The sequence below is a fragment of the Colias philodice genome, chromosome 10, assembly GCF_061535455.1.
Source record: "Colias philodice isolate Cphi_HAF_F1 chromosome 10, ilColPhil1 Martin Lab GWU primary, whole genome shotgun sequence".
In the NCBI taxonomy this organism is placed as follows: domain Eukaryota; kingdom Metazoa; phylum Arthropoda; class Insecta; order Lepidoptera; family Pieridae; genus Colias; species Colias philodice.
In genome coordinates, this window is record NC_143095.1 from 2,612,358 (window position 1) to 2,635,374 (window position 23,017).

General features: G+C 31.9%; 1 protein-coding gene across 13 annotated transcripts in view; it reads right to left on the minus strand.

The window, feature by feature from the left end:
• Positions 1-23,017, minus strand: part of mub (poly(rC)-binding protein mub) — a 151,210-nt gene that overhangs the window by 28,938 nt on the left and 99,255 nt on the right. For all 13 annotated transcript variants that reach the window (XM_089699821.1, XM_089699823.1, XM_089699822.1 and 10 more), the window contains one exon: positions 15,268-15,300. The gene's annotated coding sequence lies outside the window, so the exon portion shown is untranslated. The remainder of the gene's footprint in view (positions 1-15,267; positions 15,301-23,017) is intronic.

Sequence of the window (23,017 nt, forward strand, 5' to 3'; positions counted from 1 at the left end):
ACTTATGTTTCCATATTTTATTTATCTTTTTAGTACGGTACATCTTTGTATTTTATTCAACTTGACGATTCGGGAATTTTGTAAGTTTTTGTCAAGGCACAAGGAAGGTTTTTAGGTGAGTCGAGAGAAAACCCGAAAAAGGGGCAATAGGGTTTAACAACTTCTGCCGGGGCAGCCAGTAATGCATAAGTATAAATTTTCAGAATTTGATTTATCATAATATTATGTGGTAACGTTAAAATACCATATTTGAAATATTTATAGCAGTATTAAATTGCAAAATCTTTTTGAGCAATAAAATTCAAGACTTGAAACAATATTCAAAATTTGTTGAACAAAAACTTTTCATATGTTTCGTGTATCCATTATTTACGTCGTCGGGAAGCTGCAATCATAAAAGATTCAATTTACCTTTGTAACACAAAGCACGGCAGCGGCCCCTGTGAACCTTTCATAACAGGGATTAGGTAAATGCATTTTATTTTTTTCCGTTTACTATTAATAAATTTTCGATTTTATCGCGGGTTACATTCCATTCGAGAGTGGTTCTCGAGTTTGGGGACAGATAAAACTTTCTTAAAAATAACGACAAGGCGACAATAAGTGCGATAAACTTTATATTAACTTCGTTCTCTACTTGTTAAATTTTTAATCTTTTTGCGGATAGATGATCGGGTAGGTAATAATATAATCTCTTAAAAATATATTAATATTTACTTATTCCTAGGTAGAACTTAATATAAACATCGATCTTAACGTAAAATGCTGTCAAGATCTAAAATCCTATGTACCAGAGAGGCTATGTATAAGCTTAGATTACAAAATAAAAGACAGATGGAGCGTTGCCGAACTAAACCGAATAATTTATCGTCATTTCCATAAAGCTATGTGTGCTGTCATTTCGCCGTTGCACTGTACGTACACGGTGCTTCTGTGTGGGTGTTATGTTACCAGATATTGAAAATTTTCCCAAAATTTTCCCCGACTACGGAAGAAAGAGGGTTATGTTTTTCGAGTGTAGGTATGTAGGTATGTATAATATTTCTTTGACACGCCCTGCAGTATAAACTGTTGGATCGATTTTGAGTTGTGACTTATGAGGTGTCATTGCAATCATCTGAATTATGAAGGTAGCTGTGGTGGTAGTGACGTAGGCTACATAAATTATTAGCAGTCATGTTTTAATTTTTATTTTAATATAAATTCGGGTTTTTGATGTTATTTTATAATATTGTAAAAATTATTTTATCACCTCTACTAAAGTTATACATGGACAAAATAGTTTTATTCAATTTTTATTAAATAAATTACATTAAAAAAAGTTTTTATTTTTCAAAACATATGAATGCGAAGAGCGGTAGTTTTTAGTCGAGAATGCGGGACATTTTATTTTCATCATATCCATCATGTGAATTAAATCGCAAGCGAAAACGACGCTTTTTATAAAAGTAACAAAAAAATGTATAATGCTTTTTAAAATAATCTAATAATGACCATGAACTTTTATTGCACTATACAAATAATCACATTCACGATCGAAAAATCCAACAGCACTACCCCGAATATCTTTTAACCATTTTACCCCTAAAAATGGCAAATTCATTTTCAAAATACTGGCAGCATACGTTGAAGTTTTGAATTCCTTCGTATTTGTAAAATTATTATTTGTATACAAAATTAAATAAGCCAAATAATCTACAGAAAATCTGTAAAACGATGTTTTATCTTTTTGTTTGTTTTCGGGAACAAGTTTTACAGCGTTTTAATATCACAAGACAGCATTTTTTTACTAAAATATCAAACCCCTTTTGACGTATTGCATGACACTAGAATCGCTATAGCACTAGCGGAGGAACGTATTCGTTTTTGATTTCGTATTTTCTTTGACAAGGGCGATGAATGATTGACATGCTCCATCTGTATTTTATTTTGTAATCTAAGTGTATAAGCATGCTAGTTATATTGAAGGTTCTTCAAACGGATACCTACATACTTTTCTCGGTTTTTAAAAGCTTTCCTTGAAGCCTATTATGAGGTTATCGTGAGTGAAACAGCTTGATTCAATTCTTTATTTCAATTTCCTATTTGATATCATAAAAAATATAAATATGCGAAATAAAATATTGACAGACTATGAAGACATTGACAAGCAATAGTGTTCGAAATTCGACAAGGGTCGGAAAAGGGACCGGAACTAGACAGATGTATATGGAATAAAAGAAATAACACCGTCCTCATTGTGAATGTATACTGAGATCCGACCAATAAAGAATTTCAATGCTGCCGATTTACATTTTAACTTATTTTTCCTTAAGCTACATACAATTAATGGTACATAATATGAAACATTTATATGATTAATTATTTTTATAAACACTCCAAAACTAACAATGATTCATTCCATTATAATTTTATCAGAAGAGCTTTCAAAAATTTATGGATAAATAAAATAATGGAGGGTATTTTATTGCGCAATCATCCATTCAGGCAAATCGAATAACTTGTTAGTGATATTGCCAGCGTGAAAAATAGAAATCAGAGTCGCTTAATCCTATCGATAGACATCAAATGCTTATCCGATTTAAGAGTTTTTAAATAAAAACTTCGATTTTGTTTTGTTTTGTGTGAGATTTGGTACATAATATTATTGGCGATTTGGTGTTTATGTTTATTGTAGTTGTTTCTTTAGTGCCTTTTTTCTTATTTCGATTATAGGAATTGAATCTAAATCGACAAATAGGAGTCGCCAAAATGATGAAATTAACAAATATGTTACCTTTTTGTATATTAACATTTCAAAGTTGATAATAATTATACTGAATTATACAAAAAGTTATAATGTTATGTAGCACAATAACCATACTTGTATTTTTAATATTAAAAACAAAACGACCTCTATAAAATGCACATCCAGTGGTAAAATCTGAATAAAATTGTACACCTGTTTTATTTTCCACATCGTAAATCCAAACAGTGAAATGTGTCCGATTCGATTTGAGTACTTTTATACCGCAATTTACATATTTAATCAATTACCTTCGCATTAATGATGCAAATTGGAAGATATAAGCTATCGTTAGCAGGCTTTCATCCCGCGGGACCACTAAACAAATACCGCTTCACAAAGTGATTGCTTCTATATCCTTTGTTAAATTTGGGAATATGTTTAATCCTGACGGAGTTAGCTTATACCGCTTATACACTATTTAGTATTTGGGGAGAGATGGACAGGCGAGTCGTAGTTTGGAGAAGCAATAAGTTGTCTAGTGGGTACTCTACCTCAATCCCTTCGCGAACTAATCTATTCAAACATGGATTGGTTAACATAATGAACTTAGGAGATATTTGACTTACAACATAATAAAGTGGTTGACTTAGAATTTGATTTAACAGTTGTAGAAATAAACAGTCTAAATACTATTATATTGCTTATTTAATTGTCTGTAGAGTAGTAATATGTAGAGCATAATTTTGATTTAAAGTGACATTTTACTACGATCGTATTTTTTTTCTAATATGACTACATATAAGAACAAAACGTAACAAAACATTTCTTCGTAATAAGTAACTAAATATAGTATTTATTGAATCCACTGTTCATATGAGAAATAACATATTTTTACGTCACAACACTAAAAATAACTCAAGGCTCTCACCGTGCATTTTTATTTGACAGTCTTTCGTAACAGTTTTTATTTTCATTCTCTGTGCAACTTAAAATTCATGTCCGGATGAAACAATAAAATATAAATAACAAAAGGCAAGCTGAGTAACGGGCAGAAACAGAAAGCGAGCTGGCGCATTGGGGGAACAATTCTTGTGGTTCATACAGGCTAGCGTGCTCGAATATTACAGCTATTAATAAGATTCCACGGAGGAGACGGTAGCCGAGAAGAATGGCGTACCAAACAAAGATAGCGAGGTAACCCAATAGCCGTTCCAAGCATGTAATACGTGTGTATAGGAATATTAATATAAACATTTTTGTCGCGTTTTATTTATTGCGCCGGAAAATTGATGCGGTGACAATTACTAGGTATTAATTTTTGGTAAGGTATCGAACTTTTCATAAATATTATACATCTTAAGGGGATATGGATAGCCACAATTTAATATGAACACAGTGACATTACGATGTTTGGGCAATTTGGCGAAGAGAGATTCATTATCATTAGTGGATAGCGGCTTGAAAAATATTTTCAAGAATTTTAAAACAATTAACGTTTATTTTTGAACAAATATTAACAGTTTGTCTTTATTTAGAATGAATGCAAAAAAAGGAAAATTAGTTAAAATATTTGTTTGTATCCAACAAATGCTCTACGCTAAATATTAAAAAAGTTTTAATATATTGGCCGCACAACTCTAAATTTCTTATTAATCTCTAATCTAAATTTCATTATTGGCAAACTAGTAGAATATTCTGAATACAAAATAGATACTGAGCCTAGATAGTGCGTGTAACTTTGCGGTCATACAACCTGTAGGTACTCCCATTCAACTCAAATTGAATTTTCCTCCTTGCCATATCAAGACCACGCGGACCTTTCATATGTGGTTACAGAAGCACATATTGGCTTTGAAGATCCAATTAAACTTTTCATTAGAATTCGGAAACTAATTTTCAGTAGTTTGACAGAGTTGCTCGGTCGGCAGGTAACTTCGCGACGACCACTTGCAAGCTAGACCGTTATTGACGAACCTTAATTATATCGCTTGCGCTGCGAAATTGCAATTAACCTGTCCGGTTAGCTTTTGTTATTATATAATAGTATTCAGCAAAACATGACCGAACTATCACGATTTTAATGGCACAAATGCGGGAGCGAAACAGGTGCTGTTCAACAAACTTTACGCTGACAAATTTGCAATGAAAATAGTTTAGACGTATTGCCGACTTCAATATATATGAGATGTGACATGCGAGACGTAACTTGTTTACGTGCTATTATTTGAAAGAATCGAGTTTTCAAAATGTTGAAGGACGAACGATTGAGAAAGTTCACAAAGAATACATTAGTGGTGACATTTTAAGGACCTATATACCTAACAATATGAATATTATTCAACATCACAAAAATATCAACACTAAATTTTGTTTATAAAATAAATTTGAATTGAGGCAATGGAAAACATAATATTCTATTGCAGTGTTATATTTTATGCAGATATTAATAACGCGGCAAAAATATAAACCACAAAACAGTGGAATAAGTTTTCACTAGCAGGTCAAGCGTACTTGGAATTTCAGTTGTTACGTTTCAATTAAAATACTACAGCGAATCCATCATATAATTACCAACTTGTCTGTTTGCTGCAATGAGAAAACTTCGGTTTCTGTATTCTTGACTTTACTTTATTTACAAAGATTATTGGATGGCGATACATTAAAAATGAATTTAATGAATAAGGTTTATTTGAAATCCTGAAAAGGTTTAATTGCAATCGCAAAAGATATCAATGTTTGTCACATTGTATTCACCTATTTGTTAGAAAGTTTCCATTATTAAGGTTGTATGTAGCATTGCGTACGGACGGATACTGTCAATCTCTAATAACAGAGCCGGCCTGGATACTGATAATATCAAACTAGACCTGGAGGAAGCCTTTACAAATCGCATAGAAAGACACTTGTAATGTGATAGTCGCTATGGGCAGCCTTTGTTAGCGTAACATCGGACACGCGGAAACACTTCTCACTGTCATAGCATTCAACATATTGCGCCTACGCTAAATAAGCAAATCGAAATTCCCTTTCAAATAGCGATTTGATACCTTTTGAAAACTACCGCTATTGTATGAATTTCATACCATGAAATGCTGTTATGTTCTGTTTCTGGTGTTTGTTTTGATGTCAGCACGAGTAAGTACTAGGTATGTTTCTTTTCAAGATTGATATGTGAAAATTAAAGCAGTAATGTTGCCACCATTTGTTATCTTTTTTGTAGATATGTACCTACTTAGACTTAAATAGATTACTTTCGAAATTTGATATGAGACAATCGAAGCCGTCGCCCTCGTGTCGTACGCAAAACCAATTTAATCTGATACTAAACGCTAACTTTACTTGAGACTAACTTGCCGAACGATTTAGTTCAATGGTAATATGTTTCTTAATGAATTCGCTGGAAGGTTTGTTATTTTTCGTCGATATCGCTTTTGGTAAAGTAACGTAGTTATAATGGATAGGATCCTATATCTAGAATGGACTATTTGATTGTTATTCATTGTTTATTGGCTGGCTATCTCCCTAAATCGACCGTTTACTGTGGCTACTGCTACGGAGGGGATTGAGTAATATTGGAGTATTGTATTTCAACCGATTGCATAGGTATGTGACTTGAGAACCTGAGTTGTTCTACCGTTTTCCATTGAACAATTTCATTGGTTTGAATAAGTTTATAACATACCAACATTTAGACTGGTTTACGATAAATTTTGTATAATATTTAATTCGAAAGGAAGTTTTTTCTTAGAGCATTAAAGTTTAATGCTCTAAGATTTTGGCTTTGGCTATTCTTTCGATTTTTGATGAGATTTTGATCGAAAAAAACAAGGTACTCGATTAGGCTTACTATGAATTATGAAAATTACAAAACTGGTAAATAATATGAATAAATCAAATCCATTATAAAATTAATGTTATCTTAAATGACGTAATTCCATAGCATACACTTAATTATTAGTTAATAACATCGAAATATCGAAAAAAGTTAATGGTGGCCTATTTTACAGCCAGCTGTTACATGGATAAGCGATTCTTGCTCGTATTTAGACCGTGCTAAACGTTATTTTTAATTGTTTTCCTTCTGTTTGTGGCATCTTAAAAAGTACTATTAAATGTGTCAAGTCGACACTTGGAGCAGAGACATAAATTCCTTGTTTACAGCCACGAATACATCTAGAGGTAGCTAGTATTTATTCTATAGGTAGCCACTAGGTAAACTTAACATCGAATACGAAAATGTATTATATATTTATTAACATGAAGTGTTATTTTAGAATAAACTATTAATTGAAAATGCTACGTATTATGGGAGTTTGGATATAAATATTTTGCCTTGTCGAAAATAACATTTCCGGCCTTGCCTACTTGCGATCAATGAGCAGAAAATCAGTTTCCTTGTGTCAACCCCGGGGGTGTCGGAATTATAAAAAAATATATAGGAAAGAATTATACAAACGGAAATACAATTAAAAGATGTTGTATTCCTACATAAAAAAAAATATTTTTATGATATAACAGATGGCACGTATATGTTAACATTATGTTAACAGTAGGTATATTTAGTTAGTCGGTGATTTCTAATTCATTAAACGATGGAATCAAGCCTAGTCTTAGCCTGTCAGGGCTTAAACAGCTGAAGCTATTTTATGCTGATGTCACGTAATGATGGATCTAGTAAATTTATAAATTAAATTATAATTAACTAGCCGCCCCGGCTTCGCCCATGGTATGTTTACGTTTTCTCTCCATAAGAACCATCCTCGTATAATATTAGATGAATTAATATTTTCGGTGAGATGAAAATACAATTAGAATTTGATCCTTACTCAAAATATACATTCTAATTAACAAAATAAAGCTATGTATATTCTTAGTGGGTCACCTCACCCTCCCGTTTCCAAGTAAACAACACGTTAATACGCTATAATCATGTATTTTACGCTCATAATCATACACACACCTCTCGATATCTAAACAAACAAAACATGAGCGTTCCAAGAATTCGCTAATAAAACAATAAGTCATGATTTTTGTCTAATATAGAAATGCTTTGAGTTAACCGCGTCTCGCAAATTCCTCACGGGGAAAGATGGTATTTATTCCAGGGGCGTAACTCGACTCCCAATTATTGGGTAAATGTTTGTACAGAGCCGAGTGGGCCCTTATTCTTGCTGAACATGTGCCAAGTGCACCCATTATTGAAAGGAATAGTTGCTCTCTGATGAGCACGGCCATGCCCAATATGGAGTGCGAATTTTGTGTGGGGATACGAATTGGTAGGTAGCAAAGGAAGTGATTTGTGAGCAATATTATATACCCTAAGCCTTAGGGCCTAAGGTAAATTAAATATAAAAGAAAAAAATGTAAATTTATAGATATAGGTACCTACTACTTATGTACATAAATATAAAGTTATTTATAATATGAAGTTAAGTCAAGAGCAAGATCCCTACAGTTTCAGTTAAAGTTCAAATTTTTTCGCTTTGTTTTTTCTGAATTCGCTTGAGAATAAAAAAGTTTCTCCAAATAAAAATGACTGATCCAGGAAATACCCACTCGCAGTTTAGCGCAAAGTTCAAAAGATCAGTTTTGAGATGTGTATAACATAATATTGCCAACGCCTATAAATTATTTTATGTACCTACTAGTAGGATATTGTAATATTTAAGTAATTATATGGACTCGTTTATAAATTTTATTCTTCATCATAATATTATAGGCCCAGATAAACGCTATAGCAACATGGATATTAAAACGTAAACGTCAGAAAGCAAAATATTTGGTTACCCGCGACTGTCGCTTCAAATCGCAATATTGCACAGGGATACCAAAACTTTTCCGAATAGCAACGTTATTGTGTAGTTTTATTGAGTATGACAAACGGAAAATAACGCTAGTACCTTCAGTGGCGGACTCAAAAGGCACTCTAGTGAGCATATACATTCTGACGTGCAAGATAATCGGGTTCGTGGAGCTGATTCGCTCACAAATCGAATAAGAGGTATGTTCAAATGAAACTCCGAGGGTGGCTTCTGACCAGATCGAGCGGAACGTTCCGCTCCAACTTGCCTTACACTTCGCACTAAACTTTATTATTAATATTTAGTATTCGCTTTGACTGAAACACTAACAAACCCACAGGAGTTTGGGGATTTATTAACTGGCCTTGTAAGCGGTGTATATTGTGAATTTAATTAAGACGTTTATTTACGTAAGATTTACCCAACTTAATTTTTTCAAAATAAAATCAACGAACGTAGTTTGACACCTCACTCTGTGAAAATCCTTTAAAATATTGTTAGAAGTTTTAGTGCCGAAGTACGTAATATATTATTTTTGCAATTACATATAAATAAATAAATAAATAAATATTATAGGACATTATTACACAAATCGACCTAGTCCCACAGTAAGCTCAATTAAGGCTTGTGTTGTGGGTACTAGGCGACGATAAATTTAATATTTAATAAATACATATTATATAGATAATAACACCCAGACCCAAGAACAAATACATAATTGAGTTCATCACACAAATATTTGCCCTGACCGGGGATCGAACCCGGGACCGTCGGCTCAGTAGGCAGTTACTTTACCACTGCGCCAACCGCGTCGTCAGTCGTCGTCATATAGAAATCGCCAACGCATAATGCAATATAAAATACAAAATGTATGAAATCAATCTGACAAATTTCTCTCCTTCCTCATCGTCTGGGCCGAACAGAATTCTCGGAAAGTGTTCATTACATAGATGTAATTTGGCGGAAAATCAAATCATTCAATAGGATTATCCCTCTTCGCTGCAAAGTCCGTGTAACACTCCTCGCTTGGACAATTTCACACCCGTGATTATCAAAATTTATCGCGATTATATTTTAAATAGATATAATTTTTTACCCCATCTAGCGGTCAATAAAACTAGGCCAGTATTTTATTCAAACAAAATATGTAACAAACTTTTTTATATTTAATTAAAATAACCATTTACCTATCTGTATTATAAAATAAAGCATATCTATACATCTATATAAATAGACTTCTTATTATTAAAAAATAGGTTATTTAGAATTATCATCAATTTATTTAGAATTATCAAGGGAGAATAAACTGTGTTAACAAATGTGGAAAAATTTGAAACTTTGTTTCTATTTCTTCTCATTCAATTAATTCACGTAAATTCCGTCACATAATTTGTAGAAAGGGATTGGAAAACAAAGCAAATTATTTGTTAATTAAGCCGTATTCACAACATTTGGGATTATACGAAAAACGTTAAGCCTTTTGTTTTCAATTACAGAAAGGAACGTAGCAATAAATACCTTGTATTATGCGATACTAAAATCCTTGAAAAGGGTGGGCCAATAAATATTTAAGCAACTCATGAAAAGTTTAAGCTTTTTACTGTCTCGATTTATTGGAAAATTACGTCTCAAGCCGTTCTCAATAAAGATTGGAAAACTTATTGTTTATACATCGAATCCCACTGCAATCTCGAAATTCCGTTAAAATATTACTATAGCCTTTTTTGGCAACGAACTTGATTTAGTTATTCGAATCTTGTTAGTCTCATACTAGCGTTGATATGGTGTCTTCAACAGTTCTATATTTAGGAATTAGGATTTATGTAAATGGTTTATATATTGAACTGAGTTATCTGTGATATGGAACGAATCACGTCGATATATTGATTGAAAAGATAATGCTTATGTAATCCTAAGCTAAAGTAGGTAAAATATACCATAAATACTCTAGCAATTTCTTAACAAGCAATGCGTAATTTTCTTTTGCTAAATTATCATACACCCACAAAATGTCTGAACATATTGTCTTAGTATGTCGATTGTACTAAGTAACTGTATCTTTTATAAGAATGTATTACGTAGATGTAGTTACAGGAATGAATAAATCATGATTCAAAATTTGGACGTAAAAGATTCCGGTAGATTGTTAGGGATTGCATTTTCAGCAAAATATGGAGGCAAAATTCATGCATTTAGTGATTTTGCGATTTTAAGGTTTTAACAATGTACGGTGTACACGAATGATATCGAAGGCTAGTTTTTTTGCTTTTGTTGTGAGCAATTTTTAGTAATGATTTGACTTAGAAACTGAATCTCGCACACTCGTATTTCGCTTGACTAAATGTCAGGAATAAAATAGCTAGAGGTTTTACAGGATTTCACACTTGTACGATTTATTAGGAATGCTGGGACGTAAATAAAACCCGCTAGATTATAAACCGCTGAGTCTAGGGAAATCTTGCTTAAGTTGCTCCACACAATGAAGAGCGTGTACAAAAATTAAGTATGCTTTTTAAATTTGCACATTCACATCTCGGTCTTTGACATTTAAAATATTCAAATCCTCGAACATTCTAGATACTCTGGAATTACCAGTGCCTGTGTTTAACATTAAGTATTGATGTCGGAATAAAGTGGAAATTGAGTTTGATGTTAACGACACGAACAAAAGCATGTCGTAATTGCTTTCACTATCGAAAACAAAATATCCGGATTATTAATGCGGAATGTTTTTGAAATTCAATACGATTTAAATATAGATTACTCATTAATTTAACTCAAAATGGTGTAGTTCAACATCACATTAAATAAACTAGGTACGTGTAGTTGTATAAATGTAAAGATTAGTGAAGACTACAACTTTATTTTAGTGCTAAAAATATACTTTTAAGTCTAAATCGTATTTCCTTTAGTATTCCGGAAAAAAGCTGCAAATAAGTATTTGATGTACTTTTAGGGATGCTTGCTTCGTTTTACGATTCGCTAAGATTAAATTTATAAACTTAATGAAAATATAAAATTATTTCTAGGATCGTCGCAAGGCGCAAGTCGCAATCTGATACTCAAAATTCTCATTAGTTTTTTTTTGTTTTTGCGGCAAATCTTACTTTTTTGGAACGTCATCGGACAACCTCACTAACTAAGTTTGGACCAAGCTATGGCATGAACACAAAAGAGCGTCGAAAGTTTGAAATAATTTCTACTCAAATTTCCAAAGGTTCTTAAACATTTCACTAAACGTAAAATCTCAAAAGCTTGTAATTTCCTTAACATTTGTCTTTTGTTTAACACAAAGCCATCTTTAAACTAATCTAAGACGCATTTTTGGGCAATAAAGGGCTTTCAACGCTTTGGTACAGTGATTCATTAAATGTATTAACCTTATCTACTTAACAGAAATTCCTTCATGATTAATATAAATCAATATATAATATCATTACATCGTTGTGAATATAATGTTAGTGTATTATAATATGTAAAGCAGTTAATTGTTATTTTTCACTTAAAATATTGAAACAATTTGATTGTATTATGGAACTTAAATAAACAATAAATAGCTTAAAAGCTTTATTCAATCATATAATATCACGAATGAAGCTGCGAGCTAAATGATATAATAATAAATAAAGCTACATAAAAAACAATATTAAACATAATTTAATACCTTATATTTCATACTAATATTGCTTCGGAAAACTTTTTGCCGTTCCCTTGCTTAATGTGACTGCTGCCTGTCTCATTTCAAGGATAAGCTGGCTTAAGAGAAATAGCCTTAAACTAGAGTTGCCGCATATATAACGATTTTGACTTAAAACCTTTCTGTATTTAATTAGTTTTTTACATTATATGGTACTAGAAAGTAATTTTAGACTGTGAAAAGTGAAATTTTTTCTTACTTACTTTATTAATTAGTAGTAGGTACCAATTTAAAAAGCATCTGTATTCTGTATGCTATAAAACTCAATATCAGATAAAGAAACCTTCAAATTAATTACGAAAGATAATATTCTTCAAAACATGCGTCGTAAATCAGCGGATTATTTCCTCCCGCATTGTTCAACGGAAAAGGGATACGAGTAATATAATATGACGGAAAATATTTATCAATATGAGGTTAAAATCTCTGTGCATGCATCGTGAGTGGATCTCGCCTCATCCAATTTTACCTAACGCAGCACTCACCTTGCTCTCAAGCTTGAAAATTGATAAGCCGCACTACGTATTTGCTGCTGAATAAGGGTCTTTTCCGCACCACGTACATTTAAGTGTAACAAATATAATACATATTTCATGGCCTGAGAGCTATTCGTTCCTTTTTGTCCAGTTTGGGCGATATAAAATTTAGTGCATGTGTAATATAAGTGTCGTTTTTTAAGTTCATAATTTATTTAACTTTTGCAATTTATAACAATTTACTAATTCCTATAACATATTAATGCGTAGCAATTATTGGTTTTCTGGTATTATTGTATTAATTACACTATATATTGTACAGAGTACAATTGAAAACCTCTAGAGTAACTTTTAAATTACATAAAAATGAGGAGGATATTCCCCAGGACCTCTTATTCATTATACGTGTCTAAGAGACACTCGAGGTACCTATTGTTAATGAAATAGGGATAGGGCTGCATTTGAAACCACTTGAAACTTATCGTAGCACGTTAATACTTTTAAGTTGTATGAATATATACTACGGGCTACGAGTGACGTAGCTTCGTAGGTAAGTGCTATAAAATAAAGTTGATCTATAGTCTTTCTCTACCTATAAGAATAATTTTATCATAGAATTTATAGGACTAATATTATGTACTTAAAAGTATAAAATTAATAAATGGCTGGTATTAGATTATATTACTAACGGATTATATTAAACATAGTAATAGGGTTTAGAAGCGTCAGATTACGCGAAAATTGCCTAATTGGGTAATAAAAGAGAATAATTCTCCGTGAAAATAAAATAGTTTTATCTGCACAAAGGCAGATCACTCTATCATGAAAATGATTGCTGTATGTTGAATACCACAAATAAGCGAAAACATGATACGTATAGCTTTTAATTATGTTAAATATCGTGAAAAATATTTATCAAATTAATACGAATGAGTTTCAGTTACATCGTTATTTTTACGCCAATTAAACCAGGTGCGGTTATTTGAAATGCTCGTCGAAATTTCAATTTTTGTACATTCGAGTATGTGATGAATTATTTCACATTTAAAAATGTAGCGTAATTAAACGGACTGGGACCATGATTCCTGAATTTTTAAATTGTGGTATGTGAAATAAAAGAGAATTATAGATTATAACAGGGTTTGGCTTTCCAAGAGGTGTAGGGGTGTATAAAATTGTATAAAATTATATTACTCACATATTTGGTATCGTAAACAATTTCTTTTATACTTACATATTGTGTAAATTTGGTTTAGACAGTAATATGAGCATATTCCGAGAAACGGTGTCGCTGTCATTCCTTTCCAAAATAAAGGTATAGGAGGAAGATGATGTTATTCAATTAAGTTGAAGACGAACTGTTATATGAAAATAATACGTGTACCACACAATTAAAATTTATATAAAACATGTGTAAAATAACTAAATATTACTACTCTTTATTAAAATGCAAATTTAACTTTTTGGAGTTAGCCATTTCAATTCTATTTTACGGAATCTCCCCAGATTCTTCAACCTTGCTTATGTTATAAATGTATCAAAATAGAAAATCTTCTCTTTACATACTAACATTTTTGTCTTACAATAATTATCGATTGCCCATTTACTTCAGCTTCGGATAACCCTTTGATACAGACGATCTGTGGTCATTCACCAATAAGATGTATTCGCTCGATTATTTCGAATTACCGTAAACCAGTTGGGCTATCAACACGGTAATTATCGCGTGTAATGTAGCAAACATTGTTAGCCGAGTTATATTGAGGTAAAGTGAGGTTTAGTAGTGCCATGTGCATGCTTACCGCTAAGTTCGCCCATCGCAAACTTCACACTTTGTGTTTTATGTTCTATAGTCCATGTTAACGTAATATAATCTTCATTTAGCGTAAAGTAGATTTGTAGAACTCTATGTAAATTTATTGTAAAAGTACTTATATATATTGATTTTCCTTTAATTATATAATTGGAGTTTTAATTATAGTACCTAGATACTCGTAAACTGTACAATGTTTATTCGTTATGATACGGTTTGTTACAGTTTTCTTCATTTTTCTAAATTGTTTAATCTTTTTAAAGAATCGACATTGAATAGAGGTTCATTTATAATAATTCTAAAAGAGTTTGTAAACAGCCCATATCTTTGGATGTATAAAAAAACAGATTTTTATGAAAACGTTCTTGTATTTTCGTAAAATAACAACCGTTTAAATACTGTAACAGTCATTTTATACGTTTGAAAGCGGAAATTCTCTTTTAATTTGCGCAAAGATACACTTAACATAAAATATTATTTGTAAAAATAACGGCAGAAAATATTTCCTCGCTCGAGCCAGAATTAGGACACAATGTAATTACTCCATAATACAGTTTCAAAGCAATTCGATATTTGAGGAAAATATTATGGGAAAATAATTATAAAACCAGCTTAGGATACGTTTCGACGCAGATAATGCTTTTGTATGAATTGGAAGGGGATCAGACCCTCGATGCCCTATTATGAGCACACAAATACAATTATTCTGTTTCGTTTTTTGGAAGAATTTATTTATGCAGAAAATTGCTTACCTCGTACAGGGTACCAAAGCTGTGTTGTTATATCTGTAACAAAACAAATTAATTACTTATTTATATGTATAGAATTTTCTAGAATCTAGTGTCTACCACAATTGGACGGTTGGCAAATTGCCCGTAAGTGCACATAAACGAATAAGCAAGTCAGCTATTTGCAAGACTAATGGAACCTGGAAGGATAGCAGATAATGTCACGACAAGGTTTGTACTTCAATATACCGATCGAACTAACGATATTTATTTAAAGGTTAGGTACCACAGGAGTGTAAAATAGTTAAAATCGAAAAAAAAAATTGTTGGTGCAAATAGCTATCCAATATTTTCTTTAATTAGTTACACTATGGAGTATTTATTTTCCAGTAAAAGATTCAATAAATTCTAATTATTATTATTAAATGAATAAGTAAAACATATGATAAATAGAAATGCAGAAAAGTTGAACTGCATACTTAATCACATAGTATTGAAAATATTGTGAGATTCGCATGGAAATAAAAGTCTGTGGCTACGACTGAATACAGAAAAATTAATTGCATATTGATCTCGTTTCAAACAACTTTTATTCCGTTTGAATCATTTCATATCACATTCCGGCTTTGTACTGAGAACAGAGAAAACTATAGAGACGTTCAGTGAACATCTTTATTAAGTGTTGTCAAACAGATAATATAGGCCAAATATTTTGATACGTAAAGTGCGTAATCTGTGCAAGTTTCTTCGAGTTGATCGCGAGTCCTAAGTAAACCACTTCTATTGACAAGTGTTTGCAAGCCGACCAATGGGGCTGATAGACATTTCTTCGGCAAATTGCGTTTGCTTCCTTCTGCGTTCTTGAACTAAGCTTATTTTTATTTCGTTGCTTGTTTACGAAAGAGGAAAGTGTAATCTCAATAACAAAGGAAAATGTAAAAATAATACAGGGCTATTCGTTGTATAGATAATACCTATAATACATAGTTAATAATATGGACACTCCGCAGAGAACATTTTAATGCGAAAGTTCTGAAAAACTAGATAAACTGATAGAATACGTGCTATAATTTGTGAATTCGAAACATAAATTGAATCATTATGACTAATTGATAATGACGGAAAAGCTATTAATATGAATAAGGATTAGATTCACAAATGTAAATTAATGTTGAATTGAATGTACGTGATAATTACATACGAATAACGAAACTAATATGGTGTTATGTTATGCGTAATATATTACGTGAAATAATTTCTGACAGGTTAATTCTGTTTCCGCAATCCCATACTATTCGAATAGAAATTATGCTATAAGCACACCCCGGACACTCTATACAAAATTATCGTTTTGACAGTCACACTGTAGAGACTGCAAATATGTGTGTTAACACTTTATGGTTGGCACATTATTGACTAGCATAAAAAAAATTCGCGTTTTTCTGATGAAATATGTACATCCGTAAACAGCACAATATCTAACAATTTTCTACGAAAAACGATAATCACAAATCCAAAATAATAAAATTACTTTAAGTCATGTTGTCAATCTTCGTTGCGTATCGTCCCTGTAGAAAAATGTGGACCATTTTTAGACTGATCGTGCGGGGTGAGGCAAGCGTTTAATTTTGGCGGGAGGCGGAGAGTGTCCGTTCTGTAGCGTTTAGCTACTATTATGTATTCTGTGCTATAAGCTTATCAACTGCAATAAATAAATAAATAAACTGTATCATTATTCTTGCTAAATATACCTAATCAGATTTGATCAAGCGCTAATTTGTAAAAAAAAAAATTCGATACTTAGATATTATATTATTATTTTTATTGTATGCATCTATAAAACCTAATAATATCTCATTAGTAATAGCATATTCGAAGGATAAAATGATAATAATTCTTTTTGTGAATTTAGCTTAAAAATAAAAGATGCAAGCTACAATATTATAGAGCCAGAAAGCGAGTCTAGTGAAAAGTTCGTCGGGAATTCTTTAGTTATTTCTAAGTAAAAAATAATATCATTGTGACCCTTTCACAACATTTGTACTGTGATGTCCACGAATTATCCCAATGGACTGCGAATGAACCTAACAAAAAATAAAACCAACAAAACTTGTTTTACGTTTTCCTTGTACACGTATTTACTTAGTAATTAGTATTAGTATATTGTCAACCGACTTCAAGATAAGGAGGTTCTCAATTCGACTGTTATCAAGGTAGCTGACGAAACTACCTGTATTGATAAAATTGCCTTATTATCTACTCCGAGACCAGAGTAAAAAGGGGCCAAAATTTTCATTACAATAAGTCCTTGTACAATAAGTCTACCTACAATCCGAAAATTATTATGAATAATATAATATAATCATTGTCACTTTTCTTTATCGTAGAGCCAAATTATTAATTAATATACTTTGGTGCGGTCAAAGTCAGAACCTTTAACAATGTATTTTTTTAAACAACTCAAATTTCAATGACATTTCGTCTTTCATTCTCGATAAAACGTTGTTTATAATAAAATAGCTTTCCGCACGCAGCTTCGCCCGCGTTTTCAGAGAAAAACCCGTTCCCGTAGGATTTCCGGGATAAAACCTATCCTATGTCCTTTCCCGGGTATCAAAATATATCTATACCAAATTTCATGCAAATTGGTTCAGTAGTTCAGGCGTGATTGAGTAACAGACAGACAGACAGAGTTACTTTCGCATTTATAATATTAGTATGGATTTAGATCCACCGCTACAAGTACTTTATTAGATTGCGCATGTAAATTGAAAATTAAATTATAAGGGGTGATTCTATCAAAGATAGACGTAACATTTCACGTTTGAACAAATAATAGAGGCAAGTGAGTGAATGAAATTCCAGACAGAGTTGGGTCCTATGTAAACTTCCCCGGTAACCGAGCTTTGCTCGCTGGCGATGTCGTGAATCGAAAACCTTTATCGAAATATTATATTATGCTTTATTGAATTATTCACTTATAGGACAACTAACGTAATATTGTAATACTAGGGCATAGACATAAAATTCATTAGTTAATTAAAAGATCGTAGAGGTCCAAAAAAATATTTGTAATTTTAATAACAGCAATTAATGTAATAAATAAATAAATAATTAATATTATAGTTAAAAAATAATTATATTTGCCGTGACTTCAGCCGGAACACACAGCCAAAAATATTGCAATAGAGCAATTTTCTGGTGCAGGATTCTACCAAATTATTATATTAAAACTTATCAAAACAATCCTTTCATTGTTTCCTGAATCTTGTTATATTTTTCATTATTCTGTAGACCATTATGATTGAAATCTTACGATCGTTTCTTTGTGAAGCACGGCCTGCAGATTATGATTCATTCTGTCCGAGAAATAACGACTCGTATCGTCGTATTATAATACCATCCTCCAAAAATGCTCTGTGAAAGTTCTTCTTCGAGTATATAACAAACCAGCTTTTCGCCCGCAGCTTCGCCCGCGTAGTCAAAGGAAAAACCCGCATAGTTCCCGTAGGATTTTCGGTATAAAAACTGTGTTAATTCAAGTTACCTCTATGTGTATGCCAAATTTCATGAAAATCGGATTAGCAGTTTTTGCGTGAAGGAGCAACAAACAAACAATCATACAAACTTTCGCATTTAGTAGGATTGGGGTCTGGCTTCCGTAGGTTTTGCATACATGTTTATCTAAATTGTATTCATATCATCACCCGTTTCGTGTAATACGTTTTAATGTTAACTAATCCATAGATAAATTAGGCCTCATTTTGCTATTGAGTCGTTGTCAGATTGTTTTTCAATAAACATATATTTCCGCTCATTAATTTGCATTTATTATCTCAGTATGTAATTATGCATGATGCAATTTGAAGCAATGATACTATTTTGTTCAACAATTATTTTTCACCGGTGAATATGTTTAGTTGAATGAAGTATTTAAGGATTTACAGAATTAAAATACGAAAAATTAATTCAGAATACATGGTTAACATATTTATTTAATATGCAATAAAATTGTTTAAAGAAAATATACTAGTTGCGCGTTTATTTTTTTACATTCACAAACTTGTTTTAGAAAATTTGATATATTATTTTACATACAATATTATTTTTAACTTTGAAATAAAAAGGTTAAATACCTTTTTAAACACCTCCAACACATTGATAATCTCAGTCTGTGTTTTTATTCAATTTTGACTTGTTTTCATTATTTCATTATTCATTTAATAATTTTTCAGAGTAAATACTGTTGTAAAAACACATGACTTCATAAAAGTAAATCGTTTTAACAGCAAACTTATTAAGCCCCATTGTCACCGCTGCTGACGTGCGAATTAAAAACTTTATTTAGCACAACAATACAATAAACTTATTAAATACGTGTTGTGTTTATTCGGAAGATATCTTCTTATATATAAAAATGAATCGCAAAATGTGTTGGTAAGCGCATAACTCGAGAACGGCTGAACCGATTTCGATAATTCTTTTTTTATTATATTCCTTGAAGTACGAGGATGGTTTTTGTGTAGAGAAAACGTAAATATGTACCACGGGCGAAGCCGGGGCGGACCGCTAGTTTATTATAACTTTAAGTATTTTATCATAGCTATAAAACGATCAGTTATATGTGTTAAGGAAAACTGTAACGGGCCAATGATTCGGGATTCATTGGCGATAAGTTTAAAGCCAAAAAAATTCACCAACTTGTAAACTGTTTTTTGTTTCTTTTTATCATTTAAACGTTGAATGGCTATAATTTTATAAAATCTATATAATTTTTTAATATTACACAATACTGGCCGGTCGACATTGGTTTTATTTTTCTTTTGTTTGCATGCAAATTCCAATACGTATTTTCACATAGGTAACAAACTAATATACAATTCTTTGACCGTATCCCCAGACCATCATCTTATAAAATTATACGTCCTAATCTGTCAGATAACTGTTGCCCTAAGCCATTGCATCCACTAGCTAATAGTAATGCCGGTTTTGCCAAAAAGTTCTATGATTACGGTAATGGATATAGGGTGGCAGATTGGCAAGGTACCTACGTCATAATTGCGGTATTTCTACGCTCATAACCTCTTACGCAATGACCGGACCGGAGTGTACTCACAAAATACGAGTAATTGAAAATCGATTTGGAAATCAAGCGCAGTGATGACATATCGCACTGTTATGGATGTTATGAAGCTTAGTGAAGTGTAGTGGAGTAGGTACGTACTACGTACAGCTATAATACAAGAAATTGAAACAAATATACATTTTCAGAACCTAGCTTGCTTGATTTAATAGCTTTTGGCACTTTATAAAAAAAAAAACATAGAACAAGAAAACATGAAAGGGGCACTAATTTTTAAACGTAAGCAATAGGTACTTTTGTTGTAGTTGATTTTCCCTCCAATTGTTATTCTCCTCTCTTGATTATTTGAATACAAATTAAAAAGTTTTCTCAGTTACTTATAGCATTTACAGTGTACTTAGAAAGTTGGAGTTGAAAAATAATATGGATGTTGAATGCAACAACTCGTGAAAGCAGTGTAGTGGAATGAAAATTACGGAAGCGAACCTGAAGGGTTAAGTAGCTGCAGTGTAAAATATGTAACTTTCTCGTGGAAATTTGTTTTAATTGTCGCACTTTTAAGACCTTTTTCATGACTTAACGGTAAACTTAACGTAAGGTTCTGTTCCAAATGATGGTAATTTAGATACTAGATAAATAGTTTTGCGTAAATTTTTAACCATATTATTTTCAAACACTCATTTTATTCATATTTTAAATAGGAATAATTTTATTTGTTTGTAACTAAGCTCCACAATTACTGGACCGGTCTAAAATTCTGTCATCAGTAGATGGCTACATTGACAGGAATTTCTTTGTTTTATCCTGGGCAAATCCGAGTGGAGTAGGGGCAAGTGATTCGTGCGATAATTTTTTAATTTCTATTTGTATTTTTATATATGAATCCGAAGACATGTTATAAGTATTATTTTCAAATCAGTACAATAGGTAGTTTTTGTTCAAATTCAACAGAGGAATTATTTCTTAGAAATAACGAACTCGCATAGCGCCAGCTGCCGTAACAAGATGATTCACAGGGAGTATATTTAAATAACCATAAATTTATTAAAAATTACTATGAATTTAATATTTCTTAGCAGGTATTAGTGGTAAATCTCTTACATGTCGTGTACAACAACAATAAACTGGAAAGCGCATTTCTTAAAATTAACAATATTGCACTAACAAAATGTGCGTATGAAACAGAATGTTAAAATAGAATATTATACACATAATATAACTATTTCCTCAGTTATAACGCTAAAGGTCGATATAATTTAAACACCAAAGACTGTGAACATAAAATAAGTACAAGCTCAGCGCCCCGTACATTTGATTTCAGACATTATTTTTTCTTCTTGTCTCCTAAACGTCACTAAATTTTCCTTGTGTGTCAGGTAAATAAAGTTTCTAGATGAATAGCTCACTGTTAGGGAAACATAAACAGAAATTCGGGAATAAATGGTGTATGAACATTGAATGTAAGGACGAAAACACCCTTTTGAAATAAAAAGTAAACCTTTCAATAAAACCTTTTGGTTGATTCCAACGACAATGAAATTTTCTGGAAATGTTGAGCCGTGAACTTTGCTTTCCATGAATCGAAATTTGCTAAAACCGCATTTATTTTGCGCAATTTAACGAGAAATCTGAGATGGATTTATAAAAGGCGGTTTTTATGATATTAATTATATTTTGTTTTCAGGGATACATTTACTATTTATTGATAATGTTACTAACGGTTGAGATTTTGGATTAAACACAATACTATATAATAAATAAATAGATCTTTATTTTAGACACAATATCCATATTTATATAATTACAATTATCTACAATTACAACATTCATCCTTACATTCTCAGGTTTAAAATGTGTCTAAATTAAAACGAAACGGGTGAAATCGTGGAAAATCCAATATTATTATAATATATATAGCTCTGACATTTAACCATACCTATTTATGTACAAACGCTGTATCTATGCAACTTATGATAAATATTATTTTATATGGGTAATTAATTATAATTTTTATTTATATTGAAGATCATTTGTAATGAAAATTATGTTGGGATTAAGTTTGTATTGCAATATTAAATTGTGACATGCATCCGACAATACTTACAAAATATTAAAAGTCTTCATATTATATATATTTCCAAATGAAGGATTGACAAACGACCTACAATAATGTTTAGGTACTTTAGTGATGTCGCGTGTACTAAAAAAATATTTAAAACGCAAACTGTAAACTCACTTTCGTACTTAAGAGTGGAGCATTGATAAAGTTTTACGAGAATTTTACTTCGAAACTCGCAGTAATAAATCGTGGCACATTCGTTCCAAGTGCAATTAAAGCTGCAGACATGAACTAGAATGGGTTTTCTTAAACAATAAACAGCGGAGAAAAATTCTAATTTCAATTGCAGGAATCAGTCAACGGGCGGTCTAGGTAGCGTCGGAACGACTCCCGCCGACGCGCTTACCTGCTGAGGATTAAACTACATTAAACTATGTAATAGAGGTTGGCTTTCTGGATAGTTTATTTTTCAACTAGAGCGGTGTTGTGCTGCGAAAAGTCGTAATTAAGGTGGCTTTCACGATGAACCGACCCCCGAGCTAGCTCTTATGGGATTGTTGTGTCGACGTGCGCACAGAACTATGCTTTTGTTATCAGAATAAAAACTGGACGCAACGACGTCGTCAGGTGCT